The following is a 19852-nucleotide window of genomic DNA, read 5'->3' as shown; positions in this document are numbered from 1 at the left end:
TAGTGCCCCTCCTTAAACTAAGCATAGAGGAAAGATTGCCACCCATCTTGATCCTGGACTCTGTTCCTTATATATATTTCCTATAAGATAATGATCTCCATTGAGAGGCCATACGTAACTCCACTTAATTCTGCCAAATGCCTTTACAGCATCCAAATTGAACATCCTACTAAATTAACAGTTTTATTAATATCATCAAACATTTGCCTGCCCTCAACAAACCCACACTGGTCACTATTAATCAGCCACAGCAACACATTCACCAACTGCTTTCAGCCGCACTAATGAATGTTTTATAATCATGAATAAGTATTCAGATCAGCCTATAAGAGGAACGGTCCAAGGGATGTTTTCCTTCTTTTGGCAAAAAGACTATTAATGTCTCTTTCCAGGAGCCCAGGACTGGCCCACACTTCAATATGTGGTTAAATAGCATCTCCCAAATGCCTAAAACTCTATCCCCTGCCAATCTCCACACCTCAACAGGAATATTGAATGTACCCATTGACTTACCCAATGTTTGTTGCGTCATTGCCTCCTTTATATCATCCCTCGTAATGGGTCTTTTCAGTTTCTCCACTTCCCTGTCTGACAACACTTTTATATTTAATCCAGCACCAACCTCTTCCATACTTGGTCTTTAATTCTCTACCATATCACTACCATTATATAAATGCCTGTAGTAATTATGAAAGATTTATGTAATACCCTTAGGGTCCTTAACCACTTCTCTAGTGTGTGGGTCACACAGTTTCTTGACTTTCTGCTGCCTAGTCCTTCTTGCTAGAGATTTTTGTTTTTTTGGGATACCATCAAAGTACATTTGCTTTAGGGTGATCACCCTCCCGGTTTATATCAGGTGATTGTTTTTTTTTAAAAATTCGAACTTCATATGGTCGAGACCATAAGTTCATCTTTCCAAAAACTCAAAACATTTGTAAGGAGATTGCAGTACAGCAGGGACTGGAGAATTTACTTTTCTCCCAACTGTTGTGTGATCTCAGAGTGGGTATATATAATTTGAAGGGGGTGCAGGAGGCTTGCCCCAAGCAAAAAATGTAGATTTTTGTTTTGTTTTTCATAAGAGTTTTTGGAAAGTTGAGAATATGGTCTCAGCTATATGAAGTTCAAGTTTATAAAATTCAGTCTTCTGACATAAAGCCTACCCTCCGCATACAAATACTCCTGTAAGTACTCCTCTAATTCCTTTTTGGCTCACTCCAATTCTGTTTGCTTCTTAGTGTCTGAGTCAAAAGGAAAGTTTTTCATTTTTCTTAAATTTTACAGCCTTTTCTATATTTAACATTACCCCTTCCCCAAACTTCTCTTTTCCTGAAGTTGAACCTTCAGTCTAAATTACCTCTTGACTTTATCTCAAGGCCTTGCTATCTTAGTTCCACCTTCCTTTTAAGTCAGCCAACATCTCCTGAAGGTTTTTTCACCCCACTCTCTAAAAGGAAGCTGTCACAAAAATATGCAAGGAAGTTCCAGTGCTATCCACCACCTGTACCGTTATCAAGGACCAAACTCAGTGATACTGGTGCATGGTCTTTATGGGAAATTGAGTGATATGTTATGTCTTATACAGGGGGGAGATGCTCAGCTGTAATACAGAACCTATCCAATTTGACCCAGCTTCTAGAGGTCTTTGAGTTAAAGATGCATTGTCCATGTATGGTGTGCCCTACAAGTCTATATCATATCTAACGGCCACATTATCGAACGTCAACTTGTCAACAGTGCAGGCCATCAAGCCCCCCCTGCTAATTATATATACCAACTCCGAGATTACACTACAGTGGAGAAAAGGACAAATTTCCTGATCCCCACTGTAATGTGATCTCAATCAGAATGGTTTGACAGCCCGCATTGTCAACGGGATGATATGTTCGACAATGTGGCCATTCGTTGATCTGTCATAGACCCACACCCTACAAGTACATCCACAATTCCAAATAACTTTAAAAATTTCTTCAGTAATTTACCCTGCAGCCATACCTTAAACTTTTCTAGGCTTCCCAGAGATATTGCCCCCATTGCTAACAACATTCCAGTCTCCATCATTAACAAGATACCCTAATTAGAATGAAATGATCTTTAATAATATATATTTAGTTTCTTTACAACTAAGTTTTGGTGGAATGTAAGTTGACACTATTGTTATTATTTTACCTTCCCATTCCCCTCTCATAGCACAAATCTATCAGCCAGATCCACCATTGTCTCTTCTATTATGAAAGGTAGGCCCATGGCTATTAAAATCAACACACCTCTTTTCATTTACCCTTCTAGCTGGGAAAAATACCCTTCTTTAAACTGTTTCTTTATCAAGCTTTTACGTTCAGTACACAATACATGTGTTTCTTGCAGTAAGAGTATCCTCATCCCAGTCTGTTTCAGATACATGAGGACTTTGGTTTGTTTTCCCCTGAGCCACCAAACCATTTAAATTCCACTTTATAATCATAGGCAGCATCATTAGATAAAGTACAAAAACCTTCCTCACATTCTTATACCCCTATTGCCTTATTTGTTTATCAGTTTCTCTAGCACTACGCAAACTGCTCTATGTCAACATGGATTAAAATAATTGCATACATACAACTTCCATTGTAAAGCATCTGAATCTTTTTTTTTATTTTCCATTAACACAAATCCTAAATATTTACTGTATACAACTCTAATCATCCTCCAACACCCATGAACACATTGTAAACATACTTTAATACCAGAAGAAAAAGATTTGCAGAAAAAAGAGAATATTAACATAGTCAAACTATAAAACCTATTTACAAATAACAATAAAGCATCCGGCCCTCCATAGCCATGACCATATCCATGCTTATGGTCTTGTATTCTAAAATGCATTACACTATAGGGACTCATTATCCATCTACACTCCATTCTCTTTATCCTATTTGAGCAGCCACATGAATTAATATTTCCCACCTCCCGACTTAAACATAAAATTTCCACTTTCTTCTGTAGGCAGAAATCACTCAGAGTTTGTAGTATTTTTCCACAGTTTACATCCACACCCCCATACCTGCTAGCACTGTTAATTAATCTGTGCAGGAACATGGACCCTGGAAGTAATAATTTTAACAAGTGATTTTGTCTCCAGCTTGACCTCCAACACACATTTCAGTTCACACATCTGCAAAAGTGTCCTCCTAAGCCAGATAAAATTTGTGTTCGTATAGCACCATAAAATCTTAACAAAGATATAAAAAGATAGGTTCACATCACTGTACTGGGAGCCATGTTGTTGAATATCAGATTACTGAATCCTACCCAGTCAAAGTCAACACTGCAAATACACACAATGACTGCCACCATAAACTTCTCAATGTACATTACTAACAGATGTAATAATACAACTTATCAATTAAAAGCATGAAAAGTATTTTTGCTGAGGGCTGTACCTCCCTGAACCCCACAGAGAGGGAGCTTCACCCTCATACCATTTTACTTAAAATATAACTTCACGGTTGCACAAATATGGGGCAAGATGTACTTACACTAACTCTGCTAGTCACAAACAGCAGAGTTTGGCAAAAGTGGCAGTTAAGCACCACTTCAACAATGAACTGACAAAGACACACAGCAATCGGGTAGTCAATGCATACATGGCCCTTAAAAAGAAAGCACCAGCTTCTTCAAACACAAAAATTATGCCTGCTATGCCAAGAGCAAATTATTTTTCTGTGTCTGCTATAAAACAAGAATTTTGTCAGGAACGGCAAGATGAGGAAAGTTACTAGATACACTTTTAATTCATTTATGGAAGATCCAGATTTCTTTTGATATATCATCTGCTACTGAAAGTGTTTTAGGGAGCTGCTGCATAGATAATTTCAAGGAGCTTTATAGCACTGCTAACATAATTAGATAGTATACTTGTGTGGTATCAGAACAAAAAAAGCATGATGAAAGGTTACATTAGAGAGGATACTAAGAAAGCCAGAATAATCTCAAGCTTGGCAAAAATAAGTGTAACATAAGAGACTTTAGATACATGGCTCATGTCATAACATTCAACATATTGAAGAGAGACAGAAAGATTAGTAAAAATACCTCCTCCTCTTTAAAACAAAAATTTATTTCAAACATGTGAGATGTAAGCTTGTCATTAATGCAACATGATGTGGAATGATACGGAACTAGTGAACAAGAAAACTGCTGAAATGTTAAAAAGATAACCTATACATCCCCATTAAAATATGTCATTGTAATAAATGCCAGCTAGAATGAAAATTGTGTAATGATTCAACAAGAAAAGCAAATTAATTGCTTATGGATTGCAAACCTTTACAGGAAAAAGGTATGCACAAGCAGAAAAAAGCATTACCAGCAATAGTGTATGGTTTTGAAAATTTTTGCAAGTATATTTACAGAACATGAGTGCTTATCAAACACATCTAAATTGTTGTTCCAGGCACTGCTGAGAATGCAAAGAAGGTTATTGAGGCTGCAGAATTACCACCTAGTAGTGAAGAATAAACCAAGAAAAATGATGCATTTAATGATGTATTTAACATAGCAACAAAACTTACTAGGGTAAGAACTATAAATAAAGTGAGTGATTTTGCCATTGCTTACAATGTTGCAATGGAAGAAGGTTGAACAGATGTCGGTCTCCTCTGAGGATATGAAGAAGAAAACATGGGAATACTTGGCATGGAAGATGTAAATCTAGTAGCAGGACCTCAGGAAGAATTTACATATTATTCCTCAAGATACAATAACTGAACTAGACTGAAGAGAAAGTATACTTCACAGCAGCATGTGTATTTATTTAGCTGAAATCATTAAGACCTGTCCAGTAACCATATCAGATCATGCACCAACAAACAATAAGATAAAGATGCAGAGTAAAGGTGTAAAGTGGAGACAATGGTGCTTTCTTCTTATTTCATAAAAGAGAGGAAATTAGGTAACAGTAGGCATAATTTGCGATTTATTTGTGAAGACAGAAGTTACTAAAGAAAGGATAATTAGTGAAAGGGATGACATGGGCATTAAAAGCATAGAAGTAACAGACATAGGAAAGTGGTAATATGAACTATTTAGAGGAGTTGACAAAAGTTCAACTTTTGCAAAAGAAAGGAAATATCACAAAGCAAGAGAAGGATGAACTGCACAAAGTTAAAGAAAAAAAGGAGCATTTTTGCAACATGCATCAGTTTGAACATGATACTGTTAATTAACCATTTTTAATATGAACTCTCTGTTGTGAGGAATTCTGGTGACAGTGCAGATCAGTTAACACAGAGTATTTGCCTCTCCCCGTCAGGGCAGCTTAAACAGAAGAGAAAAAAAGCTTTTTCAGTTTTTTTTTTAATCTATGTTACTGCTAAACTGTGTCGAGACTCATGACAAGAAATAAAAAAAAAACTTTGGGAATTTCAGCAATTAAAAAAAACAGTGACATAAGGTAATAGTCAGATTCTCCCTGTTGCAGAAGACAATGCCTTGTGGGGCCATACACTACCACATCATATTATAGGCAGCAAAGAAATGACTAAGCTGTCTGCAAAACATAAGGTTTAAAGCTGAATAAACCCTGGCTGAAATATGCAAAAAAAAAAAAAAAAACACAGATGAGTGGCTGGAGGAGATTGAGAGTGCCATGACGGACCAGTCTGATAAAGTGTGGCTGTCAAAGAAGGAGGGTGAACATTACTCTCCTGTTAGCAGAGCTTGAAACACAATAGATAAGAGAAAAATTAATTGAATTACAGGATAAAGATATGAGAAACCTTAGATACTTGAACATCCCAGAGAGAGTGGAAGGTAAAAACTACCTATAATATATGACTGAAAAAAAGCCAGTGTACTGGTGTACCAGTAAAAAGGTTAAGCTAGATAGATGCCATTGTGTATTCTAAACGACAAGTTCTTCAAGCAGTCTCCCTTGCCCAATAACACTCAAATGAAGGACCGTATTTTAAAATTATAAAAGGGGAAGGTTTGTTAAAGCTGAGAACTCCAGGGTATTTGTTGACCATGATTATTCTTTGGGAATAAGAATGAAACACAAATTCCTCCTCCATCCCACAATTTGCAGGTCCTTAGATGTGAAGCTTAAGCACTTGTACCTGCTCTACTTCTTCTGCAGTTGCCCAAAGGCACTAAATCTCTTTTGACACCAGATGAAGCAATGGCTAAGTTGGAACAATACAGAGATTTTCAACACATTGGTGGCCTGGCTAGCTGGAAAGATATTGGGAAGAAAGAACCACATGAAGATATCAATGGAAAGCAAAACCTGGCCAAGTCATTTCTGATGTTTCACAAGAAAATAATGGAAAAGTAGGCTGATATGAAAAATTACTCTAAGAGAATTACAGAAAGTTTCCAGTAAAAGGTTGGGAAATAGAAGCAGACTCAAAAAAAAGGGAAAAGAAAATTGACTGCATGAGGTTACATGATTGTTTTAAAGAACATCAGCTTACTTTTAAAGAAAGGTAGATGATTAAAAATAAATGACTCTTTTTGGATTTGTAGAAACAAATAATTGTTTTTATTTGATAGAAGGATGATTGTGAAGTCCTAACAGGACTGTCTGAGCATTTGACAATTATTTCCTTTAAATTTTCTCCTTTGTAGCTACAGATATATGACTGTCATGTCTGCCCCATTTCTACTTGGCTCTCTTCAATTTTCAGAGCGAACCGCAAAGGAACTGACATGTATGTGCATAAACTGAACCATTTGGGACATGAAGTATGGAGGCATGACAAATTTATAATATATGTTTCTTTTTTGTATATTCTTTTTTGGATTTATGAGAGAGAGAATATCTGTGATAAAATGAAGATTGAGGAAAGTTCGCAATGGTGCATGCAAAGACTGATGTACAGGTAAAGCAGACTGTTGGAGTTCTTTTAAATATACAGGGGTAATTTTGGCATGTTTAATAACTTCTCTTTGTAGGAAATGACATGTATAACTAGCTGTCAGTGGATGAAGAAAACACTGCAAATAAAACAATCATGCTTATCCAGGGTGGGGATACACAAGAGAGGTTTTGTCAGTTGAGTATCATTTCAAGGAATACCTCATTGCTATTGATGGAAGATGTTTTGCAATCTCATTCATCATTTAATATAGAGTTTTGAGGTGGGAGATAAATAACAGTTAAATAGATGTTATAATTGCAGGTTCAGTTTTTCACTTGATGACTTATAGAAAATGCAATCATATGATAAGCTGCTATTTAAAAGAAGGAACACAAAGGATAATGCAAAATCCTCCCAGATGGATATTTATGAAAAATGGGACTAGCAGGGGGACAGGTAGTGACTAATTATGATGGATTAAATGACACTATCTATAGAGATGTGGAACATAAATGGTCTGCTGGAGGTTACAAAAAACTAACAGGGGTAAACATCACTATGATGCAGGAAATACATATGAATGACAAGTAGCACTAGAAACTGTTCAGGGAAAATGTTTTACTTGAGTTTTATGGGGGGTAGGAAGAGGGGGCCGTAATAATTTATAGATGTACTGAACTGAAAATAGAAAGTAAAGCAAGATTCTGTTGAAAGATATGTCTTATTCAAAGGGGATTAGAGAGGTAAAAGGATTACACTTTTAAGCATATAATTGCCTCCAAAGTTGACAATAAACCAAAAGCAAAGTATACTATTGGACTTAGTAGAGTTCAGCCAATGCATACTGGTGCTTGCGGGAGGTTGGAATGTTACAACAGAAGTCACTGGTGTCTCCAGGGGTCTTAGATCATTATGGGTAGTTAGTGAAGGAAAATTGTTAAAACAGTTATCAAAATGTCAGGGATTAAAAGATCTAGGAGAGAATAGAAGCAGAAACAGAAGCTATGAATATTGGTCTTGGCAATATGTCATGGGTTCTAGGATTGACAGAATATTTGTTACTTCACGGAATGAGTATTTCTTGCACAAAATGTGGACTCCACCAGTGCTTCTCTCTGAATATACATTAGTTTACATAGAGATTAAGCTCCTAGGACAAGTGAAGGGGGTCACTATGTCGGAGATTAAACCATTTTTGGTTAACCAAGAAAAACGAAGGGCTGCATATAGTAAGGAAGCAATTAACAAAAGGAATACAGAAAGAGGAAATAGATTAAGTTTGGGCATAGGAACACCTGAAGGAAGGTCTTAACAGTACAATTCTGTTTCAAGGCTCAGCGGAATGAGATGAGAGGAAAAAGAATTTGACAAACTAAAGGTAATTGAAAGACTCTAGTGTAAAATGGGAAACTTAAATGAGCAGGAACATAAAGAGTTTGAAGGACTAGAACAGTGTTGGAAATTACAAGGACATGAGCAAACAGAAATGCTAGAACACTTAAAGGATGGTTCTATGAAAGTATACCTAAACAAAAAAAAAGTTTTGGGCAGCTAAACTCTGACAGAAAAATGTGAAAAGAAGAATAACTTAAGATGTAGTGGGACAGATATGTTGTTGATGGATCCTATGGAAATATAGAAGATATTTAGAGGCTACTGCCAATGACTTTACCCTGAGAAATAAAAAGGAAGTGACTAGTTGTTGAATGTAGGAAATGTTTGGAGGGATCTAAATCTAGCTAGGTTATCTTATAAGGAATATTTTAGATTGATGGAACTCATTTCAGTCCAGCAGACAAAAAACAGCTAATGAATCAAGCTACTGGGAAACCCCAGGTAGTAAAGGGCTCCCAGTGAAGTCAGGAAATAATATAGAAGTCACATACTTACAATATGGTCTGGATTATTTAACGTGATATTCCAAAATAAAGTTATTCCCCCAGTCTTGACATTAAGCAGTAATCACTGTGATAACTAAGGAGGGAAGATATGCATCAAATCCTGGCTATTACAGGACAATATCAGTCTTAAATCATGATTGTAAAATTTCTGTTGCAATACTGGCATACAGACTGGCAGATTTGGTACCTCATTAGATTGATTTGTATCACTGTGGTTTTTTAAAAGGTATGCAAACATTTGACATCACTATAATAACATGCACATATGACACAGAGGTAGGTTTTTAAGGCAGATACACCATTAATGTTAATATTGCTTGATGCAGAAAAATATTTGGCAGGGTCGATTGGAACTTTTTGTGAGAGGTTATGTGCAAGATGGATTTTCTACTAGATGTCATAGGTTTGATGCAACAGCTTTACAAGTACTCAGAAGCAACAATTAAGGTAAATAATAGATTATTGAAGGAGATCGCAATATTGTGAGGTACAAGGGGTGTCCACTATCTTTAAGTTATTCTTCCCTGGATGGGCAAAATGATTCTTTGATGAAGTACATGCTTAGGAGAAAAAACAAGTTTGTCCAAAAAAAAGTAAGCTATGAAACAGAAGGAGATTCTGCTACTTGTTTTTCTGGTGACAATGTGACAGAGAGACTGTACCTGTGAAACCTTATCCAATGTTTCAATGGAAAATTTAGGAGAGAAGGAAGGGAGCATGACAGATAACTACAAGTATTGAGAGCACGATGGAAATGAAGCAGAGACAGGATTTTGCAGATGGAGATGAACAGGAATAAAATCAGTAACAATGTGGGTTTACAATGCAATAATTATATTTGTTAAATATGACAGAAGAAAACCTAGAAGTACTGGACTTTTTCAGAATTTGTTGGACTTGTGGAGGACTCTAAAGCATGTGCCCTACTTCATGTCATTAACATTTGGAAAAGTGCTTTGGGGAGGGGAAGAGGAAGAAGAAAGTTAACTGTAAGTAAAGATTTTTTTTCTTAAACAGTACTATTTTTGTGGTGCATGGTTTTCTTTGCATGCTATAAAGTTTTCTCTGTTATTTTTAAGCGTAATAGGGATTGTAGGCAGGTGCTGCTGTTCCTTTTTTTTCTCCCGTCTTCTCTCTCTCTTCTTGTTCAGTTTTTAAGAACTGTAGGCACTGCAATGTAAAAGAAAAAGCCAGGTTAAAAAAGCATGACAAGAAAAATTAATGTACTTTTTCTTATTCTTGCATAGGGGAATTATTGGATTAAGGACCGTAGATTGATTTGGTGCCAAGTTTTAAACCAGAGAGCAAGTAAATGAAAAAGAATATTGAATATTAAGAGACTTTTTTCTAGCAAATACATGTTTACTTAATACCAATTCTGCACCTGGTCTTCATTTTTCTATGGAAATAATTTGATAAAGAGAAACTGGTTGTCTGGTTCTCATGTCTCCATGTAGAGACAATCTGATAGAGAGAAACTGGCTACAGTCTGGTGGAGAGTGATTGGCTGTGTAAAAAAAAAGAAAAGAGAAATTGGCTAGGACATAATGTTCTCTGTAAGCATTCAAGGGTTTTCACAGCTGGGAGAGCTATAAAGCTAAGACAATACAAATTAGCACTTAGTAGAAGCACAGGCTGCACCATGCATTTTAGCATACATAACCTTTCTTTTAGGTTAACTCAAGTCTGTCAGTGTGGCTGTCAATTTGGGACTCTTGTTCCTATTAGGAGGATAAAACTTCAATTCCTGAAGACATACACAGTTTTGTCTATTAGTATTACGTTAATATGTTTTATGGGGGGTATTGGGATGTGTTTTTTTTTGAGGGCTTTTAATAAAACAAAAAGTTTTTTAAGATATGACATAGGCTGAAATGGATATGACAAGAAACAATTGCATAAAAGTTCAACCTGACAAACAGTGTATGCATGTAACACAAAAGCTGGAGCTAGACACTTAACAAAAAAGGTGTTATACATAAAAGGTGGGAATGACAACTTTTTAATGCAATGATAAATTCTGTAATGTCTTTAAATGTCAACGGCCTCACAGATAAATACAAAAAAGAAAGAGGAGTGAACTATATTAAAGAATGTAGAGTACAAATAGCTAAGTTACAGGAGATACACAAAGAAAGAACTGAACATGTGAATTTGATAAAGGTTTTCAGGATGGTTATTCAGCGGAATACCTGGGACAAAGGAAAAGAGGAGTACTTATATTAATTGCAAGAGGAGCTCCAATAGTGATAGAAGAGGATAAAAAAGATAATAATGGCAGATTTGTAGTGCTAAGGGGTTACTGGCAAGGGAGAAGGATTACACTGGCATGCATTTATATTCCACCTAAAACTGCTATAATGGAGCTTAAGAAAATTCTGGGATAAATAATCAGTTTTCAGAAAGGAATATTACTTACAGGTGGGGAATGGAATGTGATTTGCATTAGTGAAGATGTGTCTGGGGGGCCAGGAAAGGAAAGTTAAACAAAAGAGGGTAGACCTTTGAAGAAATTTCTGAACATATTTGGTATGGATGCTGTGAATACAAGTTCGAAGTGAATTTACATATTATTCCTCAAGATAGAAAATTAGGCTAGGCTAGACAGAATTTACGTTTCACAAGAACATGTGCATTTAATTGAAGGTCTTGATACACACCCAATAATTATTTCAGATCATGCACCAATAGTAACTAAAATAAAAACACTGGGTAATGAAATAAAAATGCAACCCTGGCGCTTTCCCACCTATCTGTTGAAAAGAGAGGAATTTAAGGAATGGGCAGTAGAGATTATTTGGGAGCTATTAGAGAGGATATAAATTTCTTCTGAAAATATAGCTAGGGAGTGGGATAAAATTAAGGTGGAATTTAAAAATAGAATGGAAATAAAAGAAAGGGAGTTATGGTTAAGAACTAGGAATTATTTAGAGGGAATGACAAATGTTATAAGTATTGCAGAATAGAGGGAATCTCTCAGAACAAGATCAACTGCAGAATGCTAATCAGAAAATAAGGAATTACCTCAATAGTATGCGCAAGTTTAGAACAATTGCTGTTAAGCAACTGTTTTTTGATAATAACACTAAAGAACAAAATCTTTTAGCACAACTTAGGCAACAGAAAGTACAAAGGGCTGTCACCAAGCTTAGGGAGTCTATAACAAAGAAGGTAACATGAGATCCTGCAGAGATGATATAAATATTTTGAAAGTTCTGTGAAAGATTGTATAAATCACAGAAATATGGAAATCAATAAAAGATACAAATGGAAATGTTTATGGAAGAATTAAATATGCTAAGGTTAGAGGCAGTTGAAGCTCATTTACTAATGGTTAGGATGGGAGATGAGACAAAAGCTGTAATATATAACCAATCTATAGAAAAGTCCCCAGGAATAGATGGTATTCCTGTGGAAGTTTGCAAGCTAGGATGGAAAAAACTGATAAAGATATGTAAGGTTTTAACAGTATTTTAGCAGGAGGAGAAATACCAACATCCTGGAAAAAGCAGTGGCAGCTGTAAAACCTTGAGGGTAAAGATTCATCGGACCCAGCTTCATACAAGCTCATTTCAATACTAAACCATGATTATAAAGTGTTCCTGTCTATAATGGCTAAAAGAATGACAAAAGTAATGTCAAAATTGATAGATATGGGGCAACGTGGTTTTGTGGAGGGGAGTCAAACATTTGACAACATTAACAGAACATTGATGATCCAGAGGGAAGTAGAAAACAAGAAAATAGCAGTAAATTATGGGTTCCCTATTACACTGTTGAACTTTTAAAAGTTTGAATGCTATATGGTCGAACCCATATATTTGAACTTTTAAAAGTTCAAACATGTTAACGGAGATCTCCATTCAGTGCAGAAAGGGAAGATTTACCTTTACTGCACTGTAGTGCAGTCTCAGAGTTGGTATATTTAAAGAGCAGATGGTGTGGGGGGTATAGTGGGGCTTGTCCCCACTGCTTACAACCATAAGGTAGGTTTATTCTGTTTTTTTTTTTTGTCGTTTTTGAAATTTTAAAAGTTTGAACATATGGGTTCGCCCATATATCATTCAAATTTTTAAAGTTTCGATAAAGTAACATGAACCCAAAATTATGTACTCACACACAGTTCAGCAATATACTTAGTCATGGGGACATGATGAAATGAAGTATTTAGGAGTATGGATTAAAAATGATTCTAGTATGGCAGCTAAGGATATGTGGGAACAGACTAAACAAAAGATAATACAAAAACTGAGAAAATTGAAGCTTTGTGACATGGATATGGATAGTAAGATACAAGCAGTCAAAATGTTTTTAGACCCTTTAGTCTTATACACAAGGTCAGGCATATTATCATCAACCAGAGAAGTTGTGGATAGCAATTAATAAAGAGCTGAAGGACTTTATCTGGGAGGGAAAGATGGCAAGAGCCAATTGGAATAAGTTGATTCTTGCAGTAGAACAGGGCAGATTGGAATTACCCAATTTAAATGGGTATTTCAGAGCTACACAGTTAGGGCTCCTATACATAGTACAAGCAGAGAACTATAATTCAAAGTGGAAAGGGATGATGTTGAAATTTGGGGTAGCTCAAGAAACAAGGTGAGAGACTGGGACTTTGTATGCAGGCCTTTAAAAATAACAATAACCATACAGAACATTATAGCCATAAAGGACCAGAAAGTATTCTAAGAACTAAGCCAACACAGGAATAGCGAAAGGAGATTCTGCTGATAGGGATGATTGCAATTAGGTATATAGACAGTAGGCAAGAGGGGGCTGGAATTTGTTGGAGAAAACTGGCAATGGAATCAAAGTAATTTAAACAAATAATTAGAGACAGAAAGATGACAGAATGGGAAAAAGCCAATAATGTATTTCAACTGCAGGTTAGAGATTCTTTTCCCTATCAAGAATTGATATCAGAATATAGGCAAAGAGAAAGAAATAGAGGATCCTAAACAAAAGACCAGCACTGGTAGAGTTTTTAGTAGAATCTAGAATAGAAGCTGCCATTAAAAAGGAATAATTAGTACAGCATACAAAATATTGCATGATAACTATAAGAATCAATCAGAGGAGGTTAGAAAGGATTGGGAAGAGAGACTGGATAAGCAATTCGCAAAGAAACAATGGGAAGATATAGGTACAGTGGATATAAAATGTTTATATACCCCTGTTAAAAATACCAGGTATTTGTGATATAAAAAAATGAGACCACAATAAATAATTTCAAAACTTTTCCCACCTTTAATGTGACCTATAACCTGTATAATTCAATTGAAAAACAAACAAATCTGTTAGGGGAAAAATTATAAAAAAAATAAAAAACATGCAATAAGCTGGTTGCATAAGTGTGCACACCATTAAACTAATACTTTGTTGAAGCACCTTTTGATTTAATTGCAGCATTCATTCTTCTTGGGTAGGAGTCTATCAGCATGGCATATCTTGACTTGGCAATATTTGTTCACTCTTCCTTGCAAAAGAGCTCCAAATCTGTCAGATTGAAAGGGTATCTCTTGTGCACAGCCCTCTTCCAGTCACCCCACAGACTTTCTATTGGATTTAGGTCTAGGCTCTGGCTGGGCCATTCTATACTTTTAATTTTCTTCTGGTGAAGCCATTCTTTTGTTGACTTGGATGTATGCTTGGGGTCGTTGTCATGTTGAAAGATGAAATTCCTCTTCATCTTCAGCTTTCTAGCAGATGCCTAAAGGTTTTGGACCAAAAGTGATTGGTATTTGGAACTGTTTATAATTTTCTCAACCTTGACTAAACCCCCAGTTCCAGCTGAAGAAAAGCAACGCCAAAGCATAATACCGCCACCACCATGCTTCATGATGGGGATGGTGTTCTTTTGGTGATGTGAAGTGTTGTTTTTGTGCCAAATGTACCTTTTGGAATTGTGGCCAAAAAGTTCAACATTGGTCTCATCAGACCATAACACATTTCCCACATGCTTTTGGGAGACAATGTATTGTTTTGCAAATTTTAGCCGTGCCTAGATGTTTTTCTGTGTAAGAAAAGGCTTCCATCTTGCAACCCTACCCCATAGTCCAGACATATGGAGAATACGGGAGATTGTTGTCACATGTAGTACACAACCAGTACTTGCCAGAAATTCCTTCAGCTCTTTCAGCGTTGCTGTAGGTCTCTTGGCAGCCTCCCTGACCAGTTTTTGTCTTGTCTTTTCATTAATTTTGGAGGGATGTCCAGTTCTTTGCAACATCACTGTTGTTCCACATTTTCTCCACTCTTTGATGACTGTCTTCATCGTGTTCCATGGTATAGCCAATGCTGTGAAAATATTTTTGTACCCTTCTCCTGACTGATACCTTTAAACAATGAGATCCCTTTGATACTTTGTAAGCTGTGTGCGAACCATGGCTTTTGTTGTAGCAGGCAACTGACTACATGTCAGGAAAATCCTATTAGGACAGCTGAACTTTATTTGCGGTCAATCAGAGTCTCTTTAATTGATGGCAGGTGTGTACCCAAGAAGACTGAATGTTGTAATTAAATCAAAAGGTGATTCAAAGTATTAGTTTAGGGTTTAAGGGTGTGCACACTTATGCAACCAGCTTATTGTACGTTTTTATTTTTTATATTTTTCTCCTAGCAGATTTGTTTGTTTTTCAATTGAATTGAATTGTACAGGTTATAGGTCTCATTAAAGGTGGGAAAAGTTTTGAAATGATTTATTGTGGCCTCATTTTTTATATCACAAAAACCTGGTATTTTATCTGGGTTGTGTAAACTTTTTATATCCACTGTATGTCTCCCAAATATGCAACAAAATCTAGAAGATTTAGGATTTTTGCTTGGAAACGTTTACATAGATATTTTTATACCCTAAGTAAACTCGAGAGAATTTTTTTCCCCAGGTGGATGGCAGGTGTTGGAGGTGTGAAAAGTAAGAAAGTGGTAATTGGGAACATATTTTCTGGGAGTGCAGTGAGTTGGCAGACTTTAAGCATTTCCTGTGGGAGACACTGTCAGAGATGCTGGGTGGGCAGATTGGTGTGATGAGGGAGATGATTTTTCTAAGCTATGATACAGAATCGGAACTGCCTGGACATGGTAAGGCCTTGCTGACTGTAATTATGGTGGCTGCCAAAAAAAACAATTACTAGAAAATAGAAATCAAAATCTAAACCAACTATATTAGAAGTAATGAATATAGTAACAGAGATAAAACAAGTGGAATTGAGCTTTTTAGAAAAGAGTAGGAGGAAACTACACAGGAAAAAAATGGGAAATGTTGGAACAATGCATACAGGGGAGGAATGAGGTTTAAAAGAAGACAGGACTTAAATGAACTATGTTTCCCTCTTTACATTTTTATGGTAAGTATCTAAAGTAATTTGGCAAATGTTTTGTGTGTTCGCAGCAGTAGTAGCAGCGTGTAGAGTACTGTAAGGCAAGTTAAAGGTATATGCCCTTTTCCCCCACTGTAGTGCAATCCTGGAGTTAGTATATATAATTGGAGGTGTGTGGGGGCATAGCCCCCCACTTAGTTTGGATTTACATTGTCCCATTTCTGTTAAGATGGTAAGTTTTTAATATGGAAAGGGTTAGTTATTGGTGCTCTGTCTGTTTGTCTATGGTTTAAGATTTAGTATGTTGAGATTCAGCATTGTAAGCTATCGGTGAAATGGGAGTCAGTCAAATGAGTTGTCAGTCAGATTAAATTTAGGTCAATCGGGAGTCAGTCAAATGAGTTGTCAGTCAGATTAAATTTAGGTCAATTGGGTGTCAGTCAAATGAGGTTTAAGTCAACTGAAGCAGATCCAGATTATAAGTGATGTATAATGTTTGCAAATGAGTGTGTGTCAGTATAGTTTGTGATGTAAAATGCTTGCAACTAGGATTGTGTCGGTGTGGTTTGTTTTCATTTATATAAATGTATGACTGCTTATGTCATAAGTGATGGTTTAATAAAGATGTTTCTTGTTTAAAAAAGGGGCAGGAATCAAATAATTTATGTAATGTTGCTTAGGTTATATGATATAAAACAATATATATGAAGCATAATGTTTGTTAATTTCAACTTGTTAATACAGTTTGATTACTTTATATAAATGTAAATATGCCTATGTTCCAAGTGATAATTCAATAAAGGTGTTTTTTTTAAAAAGGAGTGTCCACTATCATCCTTGCTATTTGCCTTTTATTTGGAGCCTCAGGCCAAGAAGATAAGACAATCCGTAATTAAAGGCTGGGGTTGAGACCAGAAAAATGTAAAACAGTACTTTTTGTAGAAGATGTAATAAGTTACAATATAGACCCTGAGGTATATATACCAATTACCTTTCGAATCTTGAAGCAGCATGCAGCTATTTCAGGATATAAAATAAACAAGGATAAAATAACCACATACTGCTTAAACTATCAGCCAACTTTTGCACTGGCCCAGAAATTTCTGCAATTACTGGGCCACTATACATCAAGTGCTTAGGGTTCGGCTACTGAGAGATCCTGATCATTCTCCTAAGGAAGCATGAGAGGTGGGTAAAAAAAAAAAAAAAAAAAAAAAAGATACTAGGTATGCTAAAAAAATTGAGGCTTCTTACCGGTAACCTAGATGAGAGTGGTTGGGGCCGTGAAAACATTCTTGGTGCCCTAAATTGTTTGCACAGAGCAACATTTTGCCCTTGATCCAGGGAAAAAGATACTGGGATTTACTTGAAAGAGAAATGAGAAATTATATCTGAGGGGAGTAACTTGAATATTGAGTGGTAAAACATGGTTGTGCCAACAAAAGGAGAAGGCATGGTAGTCCCCACTCTCCAGGATTATTATAAAGTGGCTCAGTTAAAGTTGCTTTATTATATACAAACCCCTTACTACCAATTAAAATGAAAAAATGATACTGAGCCGATACAGCAACAATGAAATGGTAGAAATAACAAACATATGGGCCTTAATATCTGACAATGGGGAAGACATTGAAAATTGAGGATTCTATATTGAGAGGCAAAGAAAAATCAATACACCCCAAGCAGATTCCAAAGCATTTTTCCTCAGGTGGATACAAATGTTGGAGGTGTGACAGGCAAGAAAAAGGTAACATATTTTTTGGCAGTGTAATGAGCTGGCAGACTTTAGGGATTCCCTGCAGGCCGCTCTGTTGGACATGCTGGGTGACCAGATTGTACTGACTGGGGAGATGATTTTTTTGAGTTATGATACAGAATCAGAATTGCCTAAATGCAGTAAAGCCTTGCTGAGTCTAATTATGGTGGCTGCCAAAAAAGCAATTATTAGAAAATAAAAATCAAAATCTAGACCAACGTTACTAGCAAGTAGTAAATATAGTAACAGAGATAAAACAACTGGAACTGGGATCTTTAGAAAAGGGAAGTAGCAAACTACATAGGTAAAAATGGGAATTGCGGGAGTAATATGTGCAGAGCAGGAATGAGGTTTAAGAGGCAGGATTTGAATGAGCCATATAATATTTAACTGACAATGACTGGAAGGTTTATAAGTGATGTTTAATGTTTGCAACTACAGCTGTTTCACGGGTGTCTGCAATGTAAACTGTTTGCAACTAAAGTGGTTTCATTTTGCATGTTTTTTATTTATATGAATGTAAAATTGCCTTTGCATATGTGAAAATTTAATAAAGATGTTTGGGGAAAAATATTTGAGTTGAAACCTATCAGAACATGTCAAAGGATAACATCAATAAATATGAGCAGGTTGCAAAACTTGTGGGATCAGGAAATGGATGGTGAAATGAGAAATTTAAAAAGTTAATGTTATGATCTGTACAATTTGGTTGATATATACTGACTCATAAATGGGTGGCTTCAGGATTGCATAATAAAGTTCTACAGTTAAACTGATACTCGGACAATGGAATCGCATGGGATATGGAAACCAAACAAAGTAATGTGGTATAAATGGGATGCAAGCAGAGGTAGAATGATCTGGGGAGGTAAGCAGAAGTTTTCGGCACCAAGCTGTCATACAGAAATTTAATGGGCATGGTCACTGAGTAAAAATTTTTAGAAAAAGGGCTATAGGACATTGCATTCCTAAATAAAAGGGCATGGTAAAAAGTAATAAGGTAACAAGAATATTAGCACATACTACTGATGATGGTGAGTTAAGTAGAAGGATAGATGGATGTATAAGGGAACTTAATGGATGTTTTTGGGAACTGGTGTAGTTAATAATATTTAATTACTTCAAAGATGTGGAAGAATGCTACACTTAGCTTTTACCCCAGGTGCACTGTACCTTAAAGAAAATTATGTGACTATTTAGTGACTTAAGCCTGTATCTGCTTAGAGACAAAGAATAGCCACTACAGCACTACTAAATACATTTTACAGTGTCCTTATTAAAGTATTTCACATTATACTGTCACTTTGACCCATTAATGTGCCTGCATTTTATTACTTTTTAGTTAAATTTAAACTCTTTGAATGGAGCAGAATAGAACACTATTAAGTAAGGATGTATGTTTGTGTCTTTTGGCTTTTCCTGGTTAGGGGTCGCCACAGCAGAACTTTGGTCCGCTAATGATTGGCAGTATATTTTTACGTACTGGCTTACCGGGCCTACCGTACAACCTTCAATGAAGGAACGCCCATTCACGCATGCCGCTGCACAGAAGACGCTCTGAGAATCGAACGGGCAACATCTAACTGGAAGGCGACAACACTACCGCAACACCACAGTAAGGATGTATATTATTCCTAATTTCATTTGTCAGATCTGTGCAAACTGTTCTCTTCAAAAGTCTTTAATTGTTGGATCTACTAAAGAAACACTTCACACAGTATGTATTTTTTGAAAAAAATCTTTATTAAATTATCACTTAAGACATAAGTAAATATACATTAAGAGAAAAGAAAATACCCATATTAACATTTTTCCCTTTTACATGCGTTACATATCGTTTCTTTCTCTCATTATAACTATCAGACCAACATTACATAATTTCCTCACTTCCTGCGTTCCCTTAAACCTCACTCCTTCTCCTCCTGAACATTATTCTGCATGTATTATTCCCAAAATTTCCATTTAGTTCTATGCAATTTGCTTCTTCTCTTTTCTTAAGATTCCACTTCCAGTCCTTTTATCTCTATTAAA

The sequence above is a fragment of the Protopterus annectens genome, chromosome 8.part1 (assembly GCF_019279795.1).
Source record: "Protopterus annectens isolate FY-2018-M chromosome 8.part1, PAN1.0, whole genome shotgun sequence".
NCBI lineage: Eukaryota > Metazoa > Chordata > Ceratodontiformes > Protopteridae > Protopterus > Protopterus annectens.
The sequence above is the reverse complement of the archived record's forward strand: the minus strand, read 5'-3'. Positions refer to the sequence as shown.